The sequence below is a fragment of the Trachemys scripta genome, chromosome 5 (assembly GCF_013100865.1).
Source record: "Trachemys scripta elegans isolate TJP31775 chromosome 5, CAS_Tse_1.0, whole genome shotgun sequence".
Lineage (NCBI taxonomy): Eukaryota > Metazoa > Chordata > Testudines > Emydidae > Trachemys > Trachemys scripta.
Window position 1 is genome coordinate 75,789,882 of NC_048302.1, and position 19,926 is coordinate 75,809,807.

At 39.4% G+C, this 19,926-nt stretch overlaps 1 long non-coding RNA gene across 1 annotated transcript in view; it reads left to right on the forward strand.

Annotated features, from left to right (window-relative positions):
• LOC117878618 overlaps positions 1-18,959 on the forward strand; it is a 336,345-nt gene extending 317,386 nt beyond the window's left edge. The window contains exon 3 of the long non-coding RNA XR_004646026.1: positions 18,908-18,959. This is a non-coding gene — a long non-coding RNA (uncharacterized LOC117878618). The remainder of the gene's footprint in view (positions 1-18,907) is intronic.
• The last annotated feature ends 967 nt before the right edge of the window (positions 18,960-19,926 follow it).

The window sequence follows — 19,926 nt, forward strand, 5'->3', positions numbered from 1 at the left end:
TCTGCACTTGATGAGCCTATAGTTGAACGGTTCCTCACTGCTGTCCATATGGCCGATGTATAGCTTCATGAGCTATGGGAGCCATAGGTGGCAAATTATATGGGCCCATGGTTCCCATGCTCCACCATTGTTTTGGCTTATATTTTCAGAGCTGTCCTGTCCTTAGGATGGACCAGGGCAACCGGCCCCAGCCCTGCACTTTAGGGGGCCCCATGCTTCAGAGGAAAGCAGGGTCCAGGGTGGCCTGGAGGGTTAACAGGGGAACTGATGCCGGCAGCAGCGAGTGACCCGGCCCCAGCCCACCCTGCCCCGCCTCTTCCTGCCCCTGCTCCACCCCTCTTCTTCCTGCCCCTTTCCCTGAGCCTTCGTCCCACCTCTTTCCGGCTTCCACCCCCTCCCCCGAATGACATCGGGAGTCAGAGGCGCAGGGCGGGCTGGGGCCCAGTCGCTCGCTGCTGTTGGCACCAGGCCCCCCACTAATCTCCCCGGCCGCCCTGAACCTCGTGTCCCCCTGAAGCATGGGGCATTCCAAAGGGCGGGGCCCGGGGTGCGTTGTCTTAGTCCATCCTATGGACGAGATGGTTCTGCTTGGACCCTTTCTAGGCACCACCAAAAATTATACAAACCTAGAGCCCATGATGGGAGCAAGGGGTAGGCTGGGTCCCCCAGGATAACTATAGGCATCTCAACATTGTCAAGGTTCATTTTGTGGTCAGGAAAGAAAGTACTGAATTGCAACTTTTTGAACATACCCGAGTTCCTAAAGATGCGTGCATCATGAACCTTTCCCGACCATCCTATATTGATATCAGTGAAACACCCCCTATGATCCACAAGCACTTGCAACACCATTGAAAAGTATCCCTTTTGGATTATGTACTCTTTGGCAAGGTGGTCTAGTGCCAAGATGGGGATATGCGTGCCATCTATTGCACCACTGCAATTAGGAAACCCCATTGCGGCAAAACCTGCACATTTCCCAGACTCACTACCCTTCATAAGAATGACCCTACTGGCTCAGACTAAAGGTCCATCTAGCCCAGTATCATGTCTTCCGACAGTGGCCAGTGCCAAGTGCCCCAGGGGGAATGAACAGAACAGGTAATCATCAAGCGATCCATCCCCTGTCACTCATTCCCAGCTTCTGTCAAACAGAGGCTCGGGATACCATTCCTGCCTATCCTGGCTAATAGCCACTGATGGACCTATCCTCCATTAATTTATCTAGTTCTTTTTTGAACCCTGTTATGGTCTTGGCCGTCACAATGTCCTCTGGCAAGGAGTTCCACAGGTTGACTATGCATTGTTTGAAGAAATACTTCCTTTTATTTGTTTTAAAGCTGATGCCTATTAATTTCATTTGGTGACCCCTAATTCTTGTATTATGAGAAGTAGTAAACAACACTTCCTTATCTACTTTTTCTACACCAGTCATGATTTTATAGACCTTTTGAAAAGTCCCAGTCTTATTAATTAATGAAGCTGTTCCATACCCCTAATCATTTTGTTGCCCTTTTCTGAACCTTTTCCAATTCCAATATATCTTTTTTGAGATAGTGCGACCTCATCTGCACACAGTATTCAAGATGTGGGCATACCATGGATTTATATAGAGGCATTATGATATTTTCTATCCCCTTCTTAATTATTCCCAGCATTCTGTTCACTTTTTTGACTGCTGCTGCACATTGAGTGGATGTTTTCAGAGAACTATACACAATGACTCCAAGATCTTTCTTGAGTGGTAACAGCCAATTTAGACCCCATCATTTTATATGTATTGTTAGGATTATGCTTTCCAATGTACATTACTTTGCATTTATCAACATTAAATTTCATCTGCCATTTTGTTGCCCAGTCACCCAGTTTTTAGAGATCCCTTTGTAGCTCTTCACACTCTGCCTGTGTCTTAACTATCTTTAGTAATTTTTTATCATCTGCAAATTTTGCCACCTCACTGTTTACCCCTTTTTTCCAGATTATTTATGAATATGTTGAATAGGACTGGTCCCAGACAGATCCCTGGGGGACACCACGATTTACCTCTCTCAATTTTGAAAACTGATCATTTATACCTACCCTTTGTTTCCCATCTTTTAACCAGTTACCAGTCCATGAGAGCACCTTCCCTCTTATCCCATGGCAGCTTACTTTGCGTAAGAGCCTTTGGTGAGGGACCTTGTCAAAGGCTTTCTGAAAATCTAAATACAATATATCCACTGGATCCCCTTGGTCCATATGGTTGTTGACCCCCTCAAAGAATTCTAGTAGATTGGTGAGGCATGATTTCCCTTTACTAAAACCATGATGACTGTTCCTCAACAAATTATTTTCATCTATATGTTTGACAATATTGTTCTTTATTATAGTTTCAACCAGTTTACCAGTACTGAAGTCAGGCTTACAGGTCTGTAATTGCCAGGATCACCTCTGGAGTCCTTTTTAAAAATTGGCGTGATGTTAGTTATCCTCCAGTCATCTGGTACAGAAGCTGATTTAAATGATAGGTTACAGACTACAGTTAGTAGTTCTGCAATTTCACATTTGAGTTCCTTCAGATCTCTTGGGTGAACACCATCTGGTCCTCGTGACTTATTGCTGTTTAATTTATCAATTTGTTCCAAAACCTCCTTTAATGATACCTCAATCTGGGACAGTTCCTCAGAATTTGGGAATCTCCCTGACATCCTCAGCCATGAAGACTAATGCAGAGAATTCATTTCGTTTCTCCACAATGGCCTTATTGTCCTTGAGTGCTCCTTTAGCACCTTGATTGTCCAGTAGCCCCACTGGTTGTTTAGCAGGCTTCCTGCTTCTGATATACTTAAAAAAATGCTATTACTTTTTGAGTCTTTGGCTAACTGTTCCTCAAATACTTTTTTGGCCTTCCTAATTGTATTTTTACACTTCATTTGCCAGTGTTTATGCTCCTTTCTATTTTCCTCACTAGGATTTAACTTCCACTTTTAAAAGGATGCCTTTTTAAAAAAAAATAATGGAGATTTCCCATCTCCTAGACCTAGAAGGGACCTTGAAAGATCATTGAGTCCAGCCCCCTGTCTTCACTAGCAGGACCAAGTACTGATTTTGCCCCAGATACCCAAGTGGTCCCCTCAAGGATTGAACTCACAATGCTGGGTTTAAGCAAGCCAATGCTCAAACCACTGAGCTATCCCTCCCCCCCTCACTACTTCTTTTACTTTGCTGTTTAGCCATGGTGGTTCTTTTTTGGTTCTCTTATGTTTTTTGTTTTTTTTTTTAATTTGGGATATACATTTAAGTTGAGCCTCTATTATGGTGTCTTTATAAAGTATCTACGCAGCTTGCAGAGATTTCACTTTTGGCACTCTACCTTTAATTTATGTTTAACTAACCTCCTCATTTTTGTGTAGTTCCCCTTTCTGAAATTAAATGCTACAGTGTTGGGCTATTGTGGTGTTTTTCCTGCCACAGGGATATTAAATTTAACTATATTATGGTCACTATTACCAAGTGGTCCAGCTATATTCACCTCTTAGACCAGATCTGTGCTCCACTTAGGACTAAATCAAGAATTGCCTCTCCTCTGATGGGTTCCAGGATCACCTGCTCCAAGAAGCAGTCATTTAAGGTGTCAAGAAACTTTATCTCTGTATCCCGTCCTGAGGTGACATGTATCCAGTCAATATGGGGATAATTGAAATCCCCCATTATTATTATTGAGTTTTTTTATTTTAATAGCTTCTGTAATCTCCCTGAGCATTTCACAGTCACTATCACCATCCTGGCCAGGTGGTCGGTAATATATCCCTACTGCTATATTCTTATTATTAGAGCATGGAATTTCTCTCCATAAAATTCTATGGTACAGTTTGATTCATTTACGACTTTTACTTCTTCATTTGATTCTACGCTTTCTTTCACATATAATGCCACTCCCCCACCAGCACTACCTGTTCTGTCCTTCCGATATATTTTTTACCCTGGCATTACTGTGTTGCTTCACAGCAGAATTCGATTAATGGCCTTGCACACTTGGAGCACAGCAACTCCCACGGTTGATTTACCTACTCCAAATTGATTCCCCACTGACCGGTAAGTGTCAGGCATTGCAAGCTTCCAAATAGTGATCACCACTCACTTCTCCGCTGTCAGAGCAGCTTTCATTTTTGTGTTGCTGAACTTCAGGGCAGGGGAAAGCTCTGCACAAAGTTCCTGGAAGGTGGCCTTACACATTCAAAAGTTCTGCAGCCACTGCTCATTATCCCATACCTGCAAAATGATGCGGTCCCAGCAGTCAGTGCTTGTTTCACAGGACCAGAAATGGTGCTCAACAGAGTGCAGCTGCCCTGTGACTGGCAGCAGCAACTGTGAATTGTTTTTTTTCAATGGCTTGCAGGAGGACTGCCTGCAGGACATTGCTATGTTCCGTGCGGCGGATCCTACTTTGGTTCTGGAAATACTGCAGGAGAAGGCGCGAGGTGTTTGAGATACTCAAATCAAGAGTGCACAGCTGAGTAGGCTTCATGTTTCTGGGATTATGGTATATGCCCGGTCGTTTTAAGGCATGAAAACCACTGGGTTTTTTGCCGTTGAGCACAGCGCATCATGGGATGCCGATGCAATGTTCCCATTCTCCCTTGCAACAATGTGTTGGTCCCATGAGACATTGCACAAACTTCCCAAAACACACTATGGGAAGTTGCACTTTGGGATAGCTACCCATGATGAGCTGCTTTGTGCATCAATGCAGGCACTGCTAGTGAGGATGCACTCCATCAAGACAATGAGCATGGTGTGGCCATGCACAATCAATTTAATTCATTTGGAGGCTCGAGGTCAAATTAGATAAAGTTAACTTAATTATGTAGTGTAGACAAGCCGTCAGTGAAAATCCTATGGCTTCTTCTCTTGCCCTTTTGTATGAACTTGTATACTTCTTAGTTTATTACTTAATTAGATTATTTTTTAAGACCACTTGGTCTGAAAACCTCCAGTATTTTTCTTTCCTTAGTAAAACTGTGCCTCTCTAATCTTATATGTAACACTAGTTAGAAGAAATTATCCTCTCCTTAGCCTTCAGAAATTTTTAAAATTAAGGTATTCTTCTTATCTTTTTTTCAGAGAATATCTGAAATGTGGTTTTGAACTAGGACTAGGATCCATAAGTCATTGGATCATTCTGGATTCTCTCTGCTATAACTCTTCATAACAAGGGTCAATACAAGAAATAAAATTGCCTTTTTTTAATTTTTACTGTTTATCTTGACTTTTTTTCTCCAAACACCTCTTCATCAGACTCACTTTCTCAAAATAAATGAACATATCCATACCATGTCTATGAAATAGCACTGCATCAGAAACTCATCTTCTAAAATGTATAGAATATAGACCTAAGCTGCCAGCTGATCTTTGGGTGCCTTAGTCTTTGGGTGACAAATGTGGTTCCCCTAAAAAAAGCAGTATCTTTGAATTGTCTCAAGTTGGGCACCCAAAGATAATGTACATATTTGAAAATTTAGTCAACATTTCCTTGTTTATATGTGAAGTGTTCATCACTTTTTATTCTATTTTTTTTAAAGTGGAGATTTACATAAACAAATCAGAAGCATTCCCAAAGATGGTGGGAAGTGCATATGTTATCTAAGGAACGAGAGAACTTACAACATCCAATGCCTTCTCATGGAGGGAATACCTCTCAAACCAAAGCATTAAAGTATTCTTTTCCAAAAAGAGGTGGGATCTATAATATATACTTTACTGAGATCAATCAAATACAAAGAAATATAGTTAGTACACAGCCTTGGTGGGCAGCAAATGCAGTTATTTAAGATTTCTTATTCGGTATTCTATCATTATTAACAAAAAGCTGACACATATGAACTAGCCTGCACTACCTTTTTGTACATGCTTCCTGATTTATTAAATGGTTATGTTAACTTACAAAACATAATTTAATGAGAAAATTTAATTTCATTTACTTTTGAAAACATTTTGGAAAACTGAAACAAGACTAGTCTTTTTGCTATGAAGCAGGTATTTGTATAGAAGTTTACGTATGTGCAAAAGTCCTTTGTCCTTCTCTAGCTCCCACAAAAATTCTCCTTGCCACTTATTGCTGCTTCCCACTCCATCTCTGTACTTGGTAATTTCCTATATAGTTGATGAGAAGGCCACGAGCAGCCTCCCACTAATCTTTTCTTGCAGCTGCAATGGAAACAGTGAGCTGCCAACCAGCAGATTCTCTCTGAAGGTCTTGCTTCAAAGGCAGGGAGGAGCACTTCTACCACACACATGTAGAGCCCAGGAGAACTACAATTTCTCTTCTGGGGATGCATCTCCCTTCAAGTCTCATTTACTTCATGCTTTTCCATCGGAGACATGAAGTGTGAGGTTCATTTATCATTAGTATACTGTATATATGAAAGAAAATGAAGGATAATTTCCTGCTCATGAAAAAGATGTAATTTCTATTAGCAAGAGCAAATTATGTGGAAAAAGTGATTAACCAAGCAAAGTAATTGGTCAGATCACTTAATTTAGCCAATGTGAGCTAAGGGAATTACTCATACTTACAGTTCAATAGCACTGCATTGACAAATTCTTATTAAGGGCCCAAGAATGTAAGTGAAGACTGTATGCATGAATCTCCATTTGTGAATGCTTTTTTTATGCTTATCTTTTAATCAGAATCTGGATATAGAAAAGGATAAAAAAAATTGAATCATGATTGAAGTAGAAGACAAAACATTTTATTTACTGCATAGCTCTTCATTTGTGTGAGAATGAGAGACATTGTATTGTAGTAAAAGGGATTCTATTGTAACTTACACCTAGACTGTCTGAACTAAAGGCCAATTAAGGACATATAAACCTTTCAAAGCCATGGGATCTAGGCTTGTAGTGGTGTGGGCATACCTCAGCTACCTAATAAGCAAGCAGATGTTGGTTAGTTGTAAATTAAACATTTTATTTACTTATTAAATAACACAGTTCTCCCATTCTTCTCTAAAATATTTGCAGTGCTTATTAAGCTCCAGAATGTTGAATGGACCCCCAGTGCAAGACCTCAATTTAGTGCCCCCAAAACTGGTCCATGTAGACTGTTGCTACTAGCATGAGCTCGCTGGTGTATTCCTGGCTGGTGTTTCCCAGTTTTGCTCTCTCTGTTTAGTTCCAACTTGTTCTGTGTTGGTCCCAGGCCTTCAAATTTAGCTTCTGATTTAACCATAAGTCTTTTTTGAGTCCATGGTCTATCCTCATATAGGACTAGATCCAAAATAGATGTACATCTTATGTAGCAGGAGGAGAAAATAAATAGTAGCAACTGGGACCTGGCATCCATGTTGGGTTTCCTCTGCTCCCCCTCCAGTCTGGACTTGGGTGCTTGACTCATCTCACTTGATTACTGCTATGATAATTGCCTAGTCTGTTGTGGTTGTTAGCTATTTTGTGGTCAGATCTGTAGACAGGCTGTGGATCTGTAAAGATCTTTAGCGGTAGGACAAGGATAGACATTTTATGGCCTTCCCTCCTCTACTTCTTTCTCCCTGAAGGGTGTGGCTAGCCCTTTAACAGCAAAGTATTTCTCATGTGGAGAAACAATCCTGCCTCAGACACTACTACCGTTAAAACACTGTTTGCCAGGTTCTTTAGGAATAAAAGTCCAAGTACTACTACTGACTGCCCAGATCATAGCTCTGATCCCATAGAACGCTCTTTTCTGTAATAAAGAAATAGCTTAAATCTGTTGTTCTTGCAGTAAACGAACAAAAAAAAAAATCTTCCCTGACTTAAGCACTGAAATTTACATGTAGAAGTCACCAACTGAAAATAAACAAGGAACACTTCATCGTCATTTTGAAGACATTTTTCTGATCTTAATGTGACTAAAATGTGTTAAGTCACATATATTAGACTTATAGAGCTAACAACAGGATCCTTAGGCAAGTCTGGAAATAATAGTAGGACTAATGGCTCTTACAGGGAAAAGTCATATACCGATTTGTCTAAAGCAGGATATAAAGTGAGGAGTCACGATACAGTGTTTATCCCTTTCATTATAGGTTAGTTTTGGTCTATGATTAAAGGAGAATCAATAAAGAATTTTTACGTGCATACCAGGTTCCCAGCGTAGAGTAGAGAACATTATAAATAAAGCCCCAAAGTTATTGTGGCAATGGCATTTTGTTTATTGTCATCCAACAGACTTTTCTTGACAGCAGTCAAAAGATGGCTTATTGTACTGAAATTCAGCCAAAAACTCTCTTGGCACTGAAACATATCAAGGGCATCACAGATCAAAGTCAACAGTGTCACAATGAATATGCTAAATGTCCATCCATAGTAAACAAACCTGTTCCATTGGTAACATCCGATTAAGAGAAACATGAAAACATTCTTATTTATGTGAATATTAATTATGGAAAACTGATCCATCCACCTGAGACATGTAATGTTTCAGCATAATGTAAATACTCTTGTGCTTAAGTGACCGAATGACAAACAGTGTGTCTTCAGAGCAGACGCTTTTGAAAAGATCATCCCAGTTCAAGACAGGTTTAGATCACAGAACTGAAAGGACAATTAAGATGCAGCCCAAGAAGTTATCTTTGCTTGACCCCACTATAAGTAGCACTATGCAGATAACCTGTTTTTTATTATTGTTTTAACACAACAGTTGTCCCCTAACCTGATTTTGGTGTAGTTTCATTTGTAGTGTAAATTTCACTCTAACCATCTTTACAATTAGGCTGAATTGAAAAAAAACATACACAAAATTTGAAGGGTAGAATTCTATATGAGTCACAAGAAATTATTCACACAAACCTCTGCAAAGAGAAGCTGTTGATTTTTGTTAGAGGCGTGATGGTCACTAACTTCACCATTCAATTTGAGGACCTAGCTATTCATGGCAGAATATATTTGTTACTCAGTATTTGTGGTTACAATCTGAGAGTCCTTGCCCATGTATTTTAACTCATGCTGGGGACTTTGCCATAGAAAGTTATTCAGAAAAAGACTGATTTAAGAGAGAGAGATGACAAGATATAAATGTCCTTACTTTTACAATATGTTTTTTTAATGATAATATGATTTGATATAGAACAGTTTAAAAGGATATAGCAACTATTCCACTATCCCCACTAGTTTGTGTGTGTGTGTGTGGGGGGAATCCTATTTCACTGCTCTAATATCAGAAAAGTATTTCATTTAACAATAGTGAAGACACAGCTAAGAAATACATTTTAAAGCATAAGGAAAACCCAAGAGATCATTTGTAGTGTTTTACACAAAACAAGATGAGTAAGTAAATAAATGAATACCAGCAGTGCAAATATTGTAGTATTACCTCTAATTATCACAATCCTGTCTTCAAGACACGATGTTTTTAAAGTTTGCTGTGTCTATGACGTTGTGAATGGTATGTCTGTGTGCATATATAAGGAATAGGGCAATTAATAGTCTAACACAGGTGTGGGTTTGTTTGTTTTTTTTATTCTACTGGCGGTGATTAAAAAGCCGTTCATCCCCATTTCGGAATAATCCCTACCTCTGCTGATGACATACTGTGTGAGAAAGTGGGGCGGCTGTTGTTGGCAGTTGGACTACTCTCCCTAGTTACTGTCACGTGAGATCCTGGAGTACTACCCCTAATATATCATAGCAAGGGCTTGTGCTGATCCTGATAGTGGAAGGGTCACTATCAACAAGAAATTGTAACAGTCTCTCTCTCTCTACAAAAAAAGAGACCAAGCCAGATATAACATCTGAGCTACAATAGTTACTTGCTGCTTTGTTAGTGAATAAGGGGTGTGGTGAGTGCATTGTTGTTCTTATCAATTTAGACTCAAACTTGAGGGAGAATCTAGAGTATTCTATTTCTAATTTCCATGCTACTTTATAATTGTGATGAAGTCTGTACAAAAATGAAACATCAGCATAATTTATGGAACAAACCATTTCTGTCAAGCATCCATAAACAATTACACTGAAACAAATCATCTGTAAAAAAAAGTAAATTAATTAATTTAAAAATTAAAATGAGGCCCTTTCCTAAGCAGAGTTTTTACCCCGAAAAAGAAGTGGATTTCAGAGTCTCTAGCATTTTTTTGCTGTTACTATTGCTTTTACATGGAAGGTGATCAGTTACTATGGTGATGGGCAGCACTATATAACCCGAATATGGATTAACGGTGTCAAATTCTATCTATTTGTTCATACAAGCAAAACATATGTGAAATACCTTATTTTTATGGTATTTTTCATGCTTTCACTTGGGTCTCGAAACACCCTTTGTACAGTATTCTCAATAACTCGCAAAATATGAGATCCTCTCAATGTTCAAAATACTATGTCTCGATTTCCTTTGTTGTAATCAAATTCTGTACAGTTAATGGATAAAGGCTCTTATATTGTATTTCAAAGATAAGGCGATCAAAAGCACGTTAGAGTTTTACTTTTATTATATTTACGTCAATAATTCTATACTACTGAAGCACACACAAAAATCTGATCAATTATCTTTCATGTGCAAAAAACCAAGTTGGGAGAAACAAACCCTCTGCTTTACAGTGTGATATCTTTGAAACAAAAATTCACATTGGAAACAGAAGATTAAGGCCATGATCCTGTAAATAATTATGCATGAGTTTAACTTCATGCATTTGAGTAGCAGCTCTGAAGTTAAGCTTATGTTTAAGTGTTTGCAGGATCAGGGTCTATGTAGTCAAGTTGAACATGCCAATCAGGGCCAACTCCTGGTCTTTCCCCTCATTCCACCTGTCATACACATTCATACAGTTTCTGTGATTCATGGTTTCCCACAGAGGGGAAGCAAGTTAGCTTTAATAATGTTTATATCCACGTTAAGCTAACTTAGCTTTGTACTGTGGCTGAATTTTATTTGCCTAACTAGATTCTTTGTATATGTGAAACACTTTTCACCAGATGTCATCTGTATTGACTGCAGCTGAAATTTATAGGTGCACCTCCTGAGATTGAAAAATTGGCCAACAAAGGAATAAAATTCCTTAAACTGCCAGCTGAAGGCATTCTTAACCACAGTATGCCACTTATTCAAAACAAAGGAGCAAGAATTTTCCCTATGAAAACTAAAATCTCGTTTATGTGTGTTTTTTTGGTCCCTTTAAAATGTTGGCTAAATCTGTTACAACTTCAATTGCTTTCTGTGAAGGATTTTCTATTTTAGCTCGTAAGGTCATAGGACTTTTAGTTCAGGTATATTTTTAAATGGTCAGCCTTTCATCTCTGAGCAGTATGACTGCTCAGAGCTCTGGTATGAAACTGCAGAAAAACCTGAGAGTCCCTGGATTAAGTTTAGAAGTGTGAACAACAAGGGTGATGTGTGATGGGAGTCTGCTATAGACCACCAGACCACGGGGATGAGGTGGAAGAGGCTTTCTTCCAGCATCTAACAGAAGTTACTAGATCACAGGCCATGGGTTCTCGTGAGAGACTTCATCACCCTGATATCTGCTGGGAGAGCAATACAGCAGTGCACAGACAATCCAGGAAGTTTTTAGAAAGTGTAGGGGACAATTTCCTGGTGCAAGTGCTGGAGGAACCAACTAGGGGCAGAGCTCTTCTTAACCTTCTGCTCACAAATAGGGAAGAATTAGTAGGGAAAGCAAAAGTGGGTGGGAAACATGGGAGGCAGTGACCATGAGATTGTTGAGTTCAGGATCCTGACACAAGGAATAAAGGAGATCAACAGAATATGGACCCTGGACTTCAGAGAAGCAGACTTTGATTCCCTCAGGGAACTGATGGGCAGGATCCCCTGGGAAAATAACATGAGGGGGAAAGGAGTCCAGGTGAGCTGGCTGTATTTTAAAGAATCCTTATTGAGGTTGCAGGAACAAACCATCCTGATGTACAGAAAGAATAGTAAATATGGCAGGTGACCAGCTTGGCTTAACAGTGAAATCCTTGCTGATCTTAAACACAAAAAAGAAGCTTACAAGAAGTGGAAGATTGGACAAATGACCGGGGAGGAGTATAAAAATATTGCTCAGGCATGCAGGAGTGAAATCAGGAAGGCCAAATCACATTTGGAGTTGCAGCTAGCAAGAGATATTAAGAGTAACAAGAAAGGTTTCTTCAGGTATGTTAGCAACAAGAAGAAAGTCAAGGAAAGTGTGGACCCCTTACTGAATGAGGGAGGCAACCTAGTGACGGAGGATGTGGAAAAAGCTAATGTACTCAATGCTTTTTTTGCCTCTGTCTTCACGAACAAGGTCAGCTCCCAGACTGCTTCACTGGGCAGCACAGTATGGGGAGAAGGTGACCAGCCCTCTGTGGAGAAAGAAGTGGTTCAGGACTATTTAGAAAACCTGGACGAGCACAAGTCCATGGGGCCGGATGCACTGCATCCGAGGGTGCTAAAGGAGTTGGCGGATGTGATTGCAGAGCCGCCGGCTATTATCTATGAAAACTCATGGCAATTGGGGGAGGTCCAGATGACTGGAAAAAGGCTAATGTAGTGTCCATCTTTAAAAAAGGGAAGGAGGAGGATCCGGGGAACTACAGGCCAGTCAGCCTCACCTCAGTCCCTGGAAAAATCATGGAGCAGGTCCTCAAGGAATCAATTCTGAAGCACTTAGAGGAGAGGAAAGTGATCAGGAACGGTCAGCATGGATTCACCAAGGGCAAGTCATGCCTGACTAACCTAATTGCCTTCTGTGATGAGATAACTGGGTCTGTGGAGGAGGGGAAAGCAGTGGACGTGTTATTCCTTGACTTTAGCAAAGTTTTGATATGGTCTCCCACAGTATTCTTGCCGGCAAGTTAAAGAAGTATGGGGTGGATGAATGGACTATAAGGTGGATAGAAAACTGGCTAGATCATCGGGCTCAACAGGTAGTGATCAATGACTCCATGTCTAGTTGGCAGCCGGTATCAAGCGGAGTGCCCCAAGGGTCGGTCCTGGGGCCGGTTTTGTTCAATATCTTCATTAATGACCTGGAGGATGGCGTGGACTACACCCTCAGCAAGTTTGCAGATGACACTAAACTGGGAGGAGTGGTAGATACGCTGGAGGGTAAGGATAGGATAAAAAGGGACCTAGACAAATTGGAGGATTGGGTCAAAAGAAATCTGATGAGGTTCAACAAGGACAAGTGCAGAGTCCTGCACTTAGGACGGAAGAATCCCATGCACTGCTACAGACTAGGGACCGAATAGCTAGGCAGCAGTTCTGCAGAAAAGGACCTAGGGGTTACAGTGGATGAGAAGCTGGATATGAGTCAACAGTGTGCCCTTGTTGCTAAGAAGGCTAACAGCATTTTGGGCTGTATAAGTAGGTGCATTGCCAGCAGATCGAGGGATGTGATCATTCCCCTCTATTCGACATTGGTGAGGCCTCATCTGGAGTACTGTTTCCAATTTTGGACCCCACACTACAAGAAGGATGTGGAAAAATTGGAAAGAGTCCAGCAGAGGGCAACACAAACGATTAGGGGGCTGGAACACATGACTTATGAAGAGAGCCTGAGGGAACTGGGATTGTTTAGTCTGCAGAAGAGAAGAATGAGGGGGGATTTGATAGCTGCTTTCAACTACCTGAAAGGGGGTTCCAAAGAGGATGGATCTAGTCTGTTCTCAGTGGTACCAGATGACAGAATAAGGAGTAATGGTCTCAAGTTGCAGTGGGGGAGGTTTAGGTTGGATATTAGGAAAAACTTCTTCACTAGGAGGGTGGTGAAGCACTGGAATGGGTTACCTAGGGAGGTGGTGGAATCTCCTTCATTAGAAGTTTTTAAGGTCAGGCTTGACAAAGCCCTGGCTGGGATGATTTAGTTGGGGACTGGTCCTGCTTTGAGCAGGGGGATGGACTAGATGACCTCCTGAGGTCCCTTCCAACCCTGATATTCTATGATTCTATTATTCCTTCAGCAGTGCTGCATTTGGGTTTGGTTGCATTAATCTTAAATATTAGCTCAAGAGAGTAGACAAAGTTTGACTTTGATCCTGGTCACTAGTGACTGAAACAGTTTCCATAATGGTTGTTATCTAACACTCCTTTAGGAAAATAATTGTTGATTTCAGTACCTAGTGGTGTCCACATCACGCAAACTACCACCACAATTGGCATTAGTTGGCAGCTTTAGTTGAAAAACTAGGGATTGTGCTGGTAAGCAGAATAAACTACATACTCACACTCTAGAAGTGGTCCCTTCAGAGCTGATCTGGGGCACATTGCTGGAGAAAGTTACATTTGCCTGTGCAATACTTGTTCTGTGGATAAAAAGAGCATCAGTCTCCAGGGATGTTGAATCAGAACTAAACTCACTTATTTTTTTCTGCCAGTACAATATGTATTGCTTTGTTGCTGAGTAAATATTGATAGATAAAAGTGATCTAGTCTAGTAAAAAATGCATTTGAAAATGACATACAGGTCAGGCAGTTCTTCATTTGAAAGTGCCAGTTAGTTTCCTTTGCATCTGTTTAGATTGTTTTATAAAATATTAATAATTAGCTTGCTAAATGCCAACTATCCCTTTATTATGTTAATATTTTATTATTATAGTAATATAAAGAAGTACATCCCTCTCCATAGATGTTGCTGACAGCTATGATAGGGCCAGGATTTTGAAGCATCATATTTTTCCTGACTGAGAGTGGTCTTGAGGTGTACTTTTCAAAGTTTACTTTATCATTAATTTGTTCTGCAGTGGAAAATTTGGAGTTTTTGATGCTCCTCAATTAACCCTTTTGCATAATGATAAATATAATAAGTATGAATAAATGCTATTACTGTGGCAAATAGATCAATGTGTGTTTTTAGGTTTGTTTATTTTAATTCTTTCACTTTATGTGTCTCCATTTCACCTGCTGTGTGAGTGCCTTTCAATGACATATCTTTGGAATTAGAATATTGGGAGATACCTGGTATTTTAGGGCTTGAACGTTAAGCATGTGAATAGTCCCATGCCACTCTGATTTCAATAGGACTATTCATGTCCCATTAAAGTTAAGCTGATGCATAATTTTTTGCAGGATCTGAGCAAAAGTTTGCCCCTCCCTTATCCCCACAGTGGAAGTATGTCACTAAACTGTCAAAAAGCCAGCTTATAATATGGCTTTCACTCCACTGAGACTTCACAAAATTCTACCATCTAACTACATAATGATGCCGAACTTATTGGAGAGGTTTAATGTATTGGTGAGATACATGTATTTTGTGATTGTTGTAGTCATAAATAGAACACAAGAAATATTTCAGTCCTCAGGAGACTATGCCCATTCATACTACCAAAATGCCACTCACTGTAGTTTATGTTGATCTGCATCACATGATGGTCCCTCTTCTTTCCTGAGTTCATACTGTTATCCACTAATTTTATATTCTTGTGCTTTGAGTGCAGTGACATCAGCTGATTAAATAACTTGAAAAGGATAATGATAGCTATGTTGATATTCAAATTTGAAGCCTAATAATTATAATTTAACACCCATTTTGATAAATAGTGGCAGGGCATAACTCTAAATTATTTCATGTTGTCTTCAGATATCACTACATCACTGTACTTGGATTCACAATTTGAAGATTACTTTTATAACTAGGTGGAAGAAGGAAGATGTTGGTGTCTTCCAATATTACTATAGCTTTAGTGAGCCTTTCTGCATTAGGAGCCTGGGCTCTGATTTTTAAACATACCTAACATTAGTTAATTGTCAAGTTTTTAACAATTGTGCTATATATTTCTTGGTTATTTTTTCTTCTTGATAGGTCCATAGACTTCACTATTGCATGATGTAGCAAGCCTCGGTTTACATATATATCTTTATAGATATTATCTGAAGCTTAAAATTCCCTTTTCCTTCCCTTACAATCTGGAAGACAGATTTGCCTGTCATATTTTTGGCATCTCTGAATCACCATATTGTCAAATTCATATTAACAAAATAGCATAATGGAAAGAATCCAACAACTCTAGCCACTCAAAGTATAAAGAAACTACTGTGCTTCAAGCATTATTCATTAGGCAATGGTATTTCTGAAAGCATTCACTGAATTTTCTGAATCCTGGGCCCGTATTTAATATGATTTGCATAAGCCTATTTGTTAAAATAAATGCTATTTTGCACAATGAAGGAACCACTAATAACTGAAGGGTGAAAGCAAGGCAAGAAGCAAGGAGAACTACATTTGTTCTTTAAAATCATTTTTATTTTATGACTATATTTTTTCAATAATTATGTTGCCAGTGAGAAACTTCAATCCCATGATATACGTCAATGATATAAGTGAGAGGAGTGCTTGCTAATTTTCTCACTTTTCTAATGAAGAATTTAAAATAAATCTCAAACTAAAAATATAGTTGCAAGTGTGTTTGGTTCTCACTCCATCATTATTTTGGAAATGATAAAAAATCCTTATTTTTTATGCTATTGGACTAAATGTATTTCTTGGAATAACAACTAAGGGTCAGATTCACATATGAGATGGAAACACACAGCTAAGGCATCCAAACAGGCTCAATTCAGTCCTGCAGTGGTGTCATGCAATAACCATGTTAGTATTTGTGATCCCAGATTAGACAAAATGTTTTTTAAAAGATGTTCCATTTTTTTCCCTTCATGGTGTCATTGCAGATCTTCCAGGGTTTATAATGCTTGGTTTGGGATCTCTAAAGCTTTCAAACTGAAGTGTGGATATTGTCCAAGACCAATACAGGTTCGAATGAGGATTCACGTGGAAGAGGAAAATTGAGACAGAGGCAGATTGTAATTCAAAACAGGTGGCCATTTATTAATGGGGGATGAATCACAACTTGGGCTGGGGAGGAGCACCTTTACCAACTAACAGTACAAATTCAATTGAAATAGGAACAAGTAACCAACCAAAAAATATCACCAGAGCAGTAATATAAAACAGTTTATGTACACTTAACAACAAAGAGTCAGATAATTTACAACCAACTATTTACTGACAAACCAGAACAAACATATAAAACTGAGTAAACTGTAACAATTCGTCCTCTATACATTATACATGAGATTTGGTACCAAGTAATAAAGAAAAAAGGCCTAACAAACAGAATATCTACAAAAATTAATATGTACATACCACACTCCAGGCGCAGCTGACCAGCAGTACAGACACCAGGGACATGATGAGATGTAACCCGAGATGACATGACACAAGCCGGCTAAATCCGTAGGAGATCCTGGCTGAAAGGGTGATCAGGCCTTCCAGCTAACACGCGGACACTCCTGCTGGTTTAGGCGAGGGACATAGTTTTATTCGAAGACCCTTGCTCGTGCTAGCATCTAATTGGTTCCCCACTCCTACACCAACCAGGCTCCGAGCTGGTGCCCTCTATGTAAACAGATACTGCACCCGGCACGCTAAACTTATGCACATGGCATGCTGGAATTGTAGCACACGGTACCATTGTGACCCACAATTGACCAGACGGAAGGTTCGAGAATGGTCACACGGCCCCAATGTGTTGCACACGACACCGAATGTGACCTTCTGACTGACAATTGGCCATCCAGACTCCATGACAGAGCATAGGGCTGCGACAGATATGTACCTTCAACCTTAACTGCATCATAACTAAATTTTTGTCTGAAAATTTCCTCATTAAAAACAATGTACAGTTATACATGAAAAGTAAATACAAATCTCAAAGACAATGTTACTATGTGATATTTCAAATGATTTGAATGTATGAAGAATAAATCTTAAATCACTTTATAAAACTTTTAACTTTTAGGGCCAGATTCACTGGTAACTGCTAGCTGATCTTATGCAACTGTAGAGAAATCCAAGGCAAACAGAGCATACACACCTTTAAAGATATATTTATGTCTGCTTTCTATCACTAGAGCAGAACAAAGGCACAGTCCCCAAATTACCCACCCCCTTCTTCCCTTTCTGGGTATCGCTTCCCTTCCCTCCCAGTTGTCACCTTTTTGACTTCTCCATTGATAAGGTTTCCCCAAGGGATTCCAAACGCAGGGGTTAGGCATTGGTTCCAGGCTGTATGAGTTGGAGTAAGTCAGCCAGGAACAGTACTTGTGGGTAACCCTGAATAAAAGCAGAGGCAGAGAGACAAGTTTTTCTTGAATCCAGTGCTGGCTGGAGGAGATCAGTAGAGGATTTCTGAGCAAGTAGAGTGTCTGGGTGCTGCTGCATGTTCCTATCGCTGCTCAAGGAAACAAGACTTTTTGTATATTTCTGTTATATGTGTACACACCAAGGATTACCCTGACTCTACATCAGCGATTACTCCTCCAAACAGAATTACCCTACAAAGCCCAAAACTTTATCTTTCCCCTGTGCCAAATGGGTAACTGTACTTTACGTACTTCAAAAATTTCATATGTCTGTCATTTGCATCTATAAATCAAGTAGCTAAATGCCTAAATATTGTCTTAGTAATGCACCTAGAATTCACTGAAGGTGCAAATTAAATCCTTGGCTGAGGCACTTTTAAAAATTTGGCCCAGAGGATAGAGGGAAAATGCTATACTGCAATAGTCAGAAGAACTGAATTTTCACTACCCACATGCTTGTTACTGTCTGAGGAGATAATGCAGTTTTTCATAAGACTTCACTGAGTGGTATTCTATGTATTTTCAGAAAAGGAAAGAAAAGAAAGCTCACACAAATGACTAGGAGCTGGATTTTAAAGGTATATAGATACCTAGAGATGTAGATAGGTGCCTATATACTTTTGAAAATCCCACAGGGCACCTAACTACCACTGAAATAATAGATCTCTTAGTTATTAACATTAAACAATAGATAATGATTGAGGTTAATGAATAAACATGATTGCCAGTATTTACATTGAAGTGCTCTATATGTTTGCTGAGTAAATGGAGATTTGTTTATAGTTAAAATGTTGAAATATCACTAACAATAAATTATATGTTCTGTTTTAACAGGTAAATGTTTCATTTTAAGGGTCTGCCAAAGGTGGGAAAGTCTCTCAAAAGGTAAGGACTTTTTCAGAAATACTATATTACAATGATCATGCCTTCTGACATATCTGTTAGAAACTGAAGAATGTTAATTCTGCGTTGACTATATGACTGATAGCTTTGTAGACCCAAAACAAAGAATATGTAGTATTTATTATCATAGGCTTTGGCTTGATGTTAGTTGTGCTGTGTTTAAAATAAAAAACAAGCTGTCATTCTTCTTTTCTTAGTAAGAATAATGGATTAACTTGATAGATTCAGAAAAAGTGCTTGCTGAATGGAAGTAAAATGTAGACAGCATGTAGCAGTTTGGTGACACTAGTTTTTGTGCGAGATTAAATAGATAGTAAAGAAAACTGCTAGGGACAATAAAATGTTCATGGTTTTGAGCAAGAAGTTTTTTGTGGAATGTTGCAAGCTACCAATTTTATTTATGTTTGTTTATTTGTTTGTTTATTTAAAATGCGACTCTCATTCAGAAAAGGAAGACACAGAGACGTAAATCATCTGTCTTACTTTTACTACGCTATTGAGAAATACCATGCATTGGTGTTATACTCTCCCTCTGTCTTTTCCCTCTCCTCCACTTTCCCTCTCTCTCTCTCAAGTTATTATTCAAACATTTAAAGTATAAGGCATTCATGGACAAATTTGATTCCAAAAGTTCTATTTCACATTGAGAATTCTTTAAATTTTGACAAAATATTTAAAACTGAAAAAAATCACCTGGATCCTTATCATGCCCAAATTCTTTGTTGTGGCTCTTCATGATTTTGGTGTGATCATTTCTCTTCTGGCATTCTATTCTCCTTGAATTGGCAATATACAGGTATAGCAGTCAAGAAAATGGTATCGTAGAGACTTTACTGATAATCTTCCCAGCCTCCTAAAGGTACTAGTGCATGGGACAGCATTTTCTTCTGATTGGATGTAATTTAGCCAGGGAAGACAATTAAAGGGATTGTGGTCTGTAGTAAACTCTC